We start from the raw sequence: 4,971 nt of genomic DNA, 5'->3' as shown, positions 1-4,971 counted from the left end.
TTATCCATGTAGCTTTGTACAAGGATTTTGAGAACTCCAAGAGTTAATACAAAAGCGTACACTGAGGAAAGACGGGCTCCTCAGCAGCGCAGCATCCGCAGGCCACAGCCAGGCTCCACCATCAGCCAGCAGGCCACAGCCAGGCTCCACCATCAGCCAGCAGGCCCAGCCAGCAGGCCCAGCCAGGCTCCACCATCAGCCAGCAGGTCCAGCCAGGCTCCACCATCAGCCAGCAGGCCCAGTCAGCAGGCCCAGCCAGGCTCCACCATCAGCCAGCAGGTCCAGCCAGGCTCCACCATCAGCCAGCAGGCCCAACACCAGCAGGCCACAGCCAGGTTCCACCATCAGCCAGCAGGCCCAGCCAGGCTCCACCATCAGCCAGCAAGCCCAGCCAGGCTCCACCATTAGCCAGCAGGTCCAGCCAGGCTCCACCATCAGCCAGCAGGCCCAGCCAGCAGGCCACAGCTTGGCTCCACCATCAGCCAGCAGGCCACAGCCAGGCTCCACCATCAGCCAGCAGGCCACAGCCAGGCTCCACCATCAGCCAGCAGGCCACAGCCAGGCTCCACCATCAGCCAGCAGGCCACAGCCAGGCTCTACCATCAGCCAGCAGGCCCAGCCAGGCTCCACCATCAGCCAGCAGGCCCAGCCAGGCTCCACCATCAGCCAGCAGGCCACAGCCAGGCTCCACCATCAGCCAGCAGGCCCAGCCAGCAGGCCACAGCCAGGCTCCTCCATCAGCCAGCAGGCCCAACCAGCAGGCCACAGCCAGGCTCCACCATCAGCCAGCAGGCCCAGCCAGCAGGCCACAGCCAGGCTCCACCATCAGCCAGCAGGCCCAGCCAGCAGGCCACAGCCAGGCTCCACCATCAGCCAGCAGGCCCAGCCAGCAGGCCACAGCCAGGCTCCTCCATCAGCCAGCAGGCCACAGCCAGGTGCCATCATCAGAAATTCCGCTTCCGGGTCCCTCGTGGTGGCCGCCTCGTGCTCTCACTTCAGTATGCCACCCAAGAAAGGCCCAACACCAGAGGAGGTTGAGGACATTAAAACCTCCCTCGAAGCGCTGTGCAGAGACATGGCAGCAGTCAGGGCGCAGCAGGAGCTGCTTCTGGGGCTACTGGAGGAGGTAAAACAGCTACGCCTCCAAAATGCCGAAAAGGACAGACGGATCATGGATCTCGAGCGGCGGGTGGATGAGCTGGAGCAGTACACCCGTACGAACGACGTGGTCATCAGCGGTATTAAAATCAAGCCGTGCTCGTACGCGCACGCAGTGGCCGGGAACGTCGGGGAGCCCAGCGACGAGGAGACCCGCTCAGTGGAGCAACAGGTGGCGTCCTTCCTCCAAAGCAAGGGGATAGAGATGGACCTGGAGCACATAGAAGCATGTCACTCACTGCCCAGGAGGAGTGACAGACCGCCGGCCGTCGTTATGAGATTTGTCAATCGGAAGAACAAGGTCGCACTGCTGAAACAAGGACGCAAACTGAAAGGCACGGATGTTTTCATTAATGAGCATCTGACACGAAAAAACGCAGACATCGCGAGGAAGGCAAGGCAACTGAAGAAGAACGGTAAAATACAACATACATGGGTAACAAACTGTAAGATTTTCATTAAGCTAAACGGGACACCAGAAGAGGCAAAAGTACTGATAGTGAGGAACATGGAGGATCTGGACAAGTACAACTGACACTAATGTATCGAGGTAATATATAACTCTAATGACAATCAAATGATAAATACACCAACATCTCTAATTACACCAGGAAATGACATGGACATGTTGAAATTAATTCTTCAACAGAAAGTAATTGATTTAGATTGTGAATATAAGGAGCATAATATAATAGATCCAGAAATAGATTCTGGAAGTAACTTTCTCTCTACTTTTGTTAAAAATTGTAATTATTTCACTCAGGAACAATATGAAAAAGAAATTAACCTAGACGGGAAGCTCTCATTAATTCACTTTAACAGCAGAAGTATGTACTCTAATTTTGATTTCATTAAGGACTATTTGCAACAATTTTCTCGCCCCTTTAGTATTATAGCCATCACTGAAACTTGGTTCAATGTCGATAAAGGAATAGATTTTTGTTTGAATGGATATGATTTAAAATACATGAATAGATTAAATAAGGCGGGCGGCGGGGTTGCTATATATGTTCATAACTCTATAAAATATAATGTTGTAACAACTATGTCTATGGCTATTGATGGAATTTTGGAATGTTTGACTATTGAGATCATGAATGAAAAAAAGAGAAATGTTATAATAAGTTGCATATATCAGACACCCAGTTCAAGTATTGACACTTTTAATGAATGGATAGAAAAAACGTTTGCTTCGGTGAACCAAAAATTACTATTTATCTGTGGTGACTTTAATATTGATTTGCTAAACCCAACAAGGTTAAAAGCCATTGATGACTTTACTGACACGATGTACAGCTTATCACTATATCCAACAATAACAAAGCCAAGCAGAATAACATCACATAGCGCCACTATTATTGACAATATTTTTACTAATGTCATGGATTTCCAAATTAATAGTGGCCTGCTTGTCTGTGATATAACTGACCACTTACCAGTTTTTACTTTGTGTGACTGTGATTTTAAAAAAATAGATACCAAGATCATGATAGCAAAGCGAACAATAAATGAAGAAGCAATTCATGCCTTCAATTTCGATTTAGCACAACAAGATTGGAGTTCGGTGTATGAAGAGTCAGATGTGGACAAGGCTTATGACAATTTCCTAGATATTTTTACTATGTGGTACAATAAACATTGTCCTGTAAACGAACACATGACAAAGAAAAAAAAGATAAAAAGTCCTTGGCTCACAAAAGGAATTATTAATGCTTGCAAAAAGAAAAACAATCTGTATAAACAGTTTATCAAAGTAAAAACAAAAGAAGTGGAACAAAGATATAAAGCATATAGAAATAAATTGACTGATATTATAAGAACGAGCAAACAACTTTATTATAGAAGAAGATTATATGAAAATAAAAACAATATAAAAGGAACTTGGGATGTGTTATGACGCACGCCACGCCGCGAGTCTGCACGTGCCTGTTGTGACCAATCCTATTCGCGAGGCACTATTATATGCCTTCCGGGTTGTCGCCTCGAAACGACGCGGGGGAGAGGCGTTAGCGGATGGAAGCAACAGGTACGTGGGGTGAGCGCTTTTCGCTGTTTACTATCTTGACTTGTTTTTGAATTAATTGTGGATTGCGTTCAACAGTATTTTGATACCGCCGCGGGTAGATGCGTGGGGCTCGTATGTGACATCGCACGTAGTGAATGGTGAGTTGAGCCTGAATGTTTGTTTGTATTTGTAACCTGTATCAGTATGCCAGTGCTATTAGCTGATGGGATAGCTAAGGGTGAGGCCTACTACATTACTACTACTCTCACTTTACGTGGCTGTAGTTTTGTTATTAGAGATTGTTATTTATTTTAATTTATTACAATGGTTGGATATGTATTTGTTGTATATTGGTATTTTCTCATGAACTTTATTGTGTACACTGGAACTAAAGCTAGCTTGGGAAATTTAGATGAATTTTGCTAATAGAGGTCCTGTGATTATAGTGCAGGCTAGTGGTGCCCTGGAGAGACCACAGCGACACCACTACTTTGGATGGCGAGCTAGGCCCAACGAGCCAGAACCCCAGCTACAACTTCCTGCGGTCTGGTAGGAGGCTGCTGCGGCCTACACTCTCCCCCCCCCTGGTTTTCAGTCCCCCAAATCTCACTTTCGAGATCTCAGTCTTGGAATCTCAGTTCTGATCATCACACTTCCAATTTCAACCTGTTACAGACTGTCATACGCGTTGGATTTATATCAATCATGAAATAGCAACTTTATGGACATTGTCTGCCGGGGGTTGGAGGAGGTTGCTGCACCACTGTGCAGCGGATACTTTACAAGCTTGAATTATGTTTTATCTTTTCCTGTCTGCAGATTTGTAAATATTGGTATTTGGTAATTGCACTTTATTTTCACTATAAATAATAACTGTAATCACAATATCTGTGGTTGTATGTTTATTGTACTTCACTCACCTCCTAGAGCCGAATCTGATATCTTCTGAATTAGCCCAACTACTCATAACCAACTTAAATTTTTTTAGCTTATGTACTTGCTACATAAGACAAATTAGTGGCGAACCAGCCAGGAGGTTGTGTCAAGTATAATATTGTTGTGTACATTCAGTCTCACTATCTCACCATATTACTATGAACATGGACTTGTTGGAGTCATTAGGTGTTAAAATACCAAACGCGGTATTGGTCAGTGGCGTCCCCGCATATGAGGTTGAGGAGGTTGAAGATTTTCTTCTCCAGTATGGTGCTATTGAACGCTCCGTGCCAATAAACTCACCCGGTTCTGAGTTTAATAATATGCTCGTCGTTGAGTTTAAAACAGGGTCTGCTTTTGATTTATTGGGTCCGATTCCGCCATATACATTTAAGCCCTTAAATAATGAATATCATATAAAAAGCTTGTCTAAAATCTATGCGGCTACTGTCGGGTGCACAAAGACTAAGACTTATTTAGCTGACTTAAAACAAGTAGCAAAATTGTCTGGTCAGGATTTTGCTGAAGTTCTTCAAGAACTAATGACCCAAATAAATGGAGCTGTTTCAGAACTGCACCCAGGAAAACCAGAAGGGCTCAAGCAGGAATGCACTGCCGCATCTGAACACAAAACGGCTGCCACTCCGGATCAACAAACCCACAACATGGCTATTCCTGTCACTTCTTCAGCTGCCCTACATCCTACAACAACAGAAGGACATTCTATCAGTATGTCTGCAGCTGAGTTAAATCCACCTGAAGTACAGAAGTATGTTGTGGAGCATATAGTAAAGAGCGAAGATGTAAACATACGTTCATCCCATAGGCTGCGCAGGTTTTCTGGGAGACTGCCACACCCACAGCATGAGGTG

At 45.6% G+C, this 4,971-nt stretch overlaps 1 long non-coding RNA gene across 1 annotated transcript; it reads left to right on the top strand.

Moving 5' to 3' along the window:
- Positions 1-3,079: 3,079 nt before the first annotated feature.
- Positions 3,080-3,739, top strand: LOC146667726 (uncharacterized). The gene is made up of 3 exons (XR_014912024.1): positions 3,080-3,184; positions 3,260-3,321; positions 3,610-3,739. It is a non-coding gene; the product is annotated as an uncharacterized LOC146667726 (long non-coding RNA).
- Positions 3,740-4,971: the final 1,232 nt, after the last annotated feature.

This window comes from Rhamphochromis longiceps, linkage group LG6 (assembly GCF_057381845.1).
Source record: "Rhamphochromis longiceps isolate RC_006_pf linkage group LG6, R_longiceps_female_GT1.1, whole genome shotgun sequence".
NCBI classification, from domain to species: domain Eukaryota; kingdom Metazoa; phylum Chordata; class Actinopteri; order Cichliformes; family Cichlidae; genus Rhamphochromis; species Rhamphochromis longiceps.
This window is presented reverse-complemented; position numbering and strand designations above follow the sequence as displayed.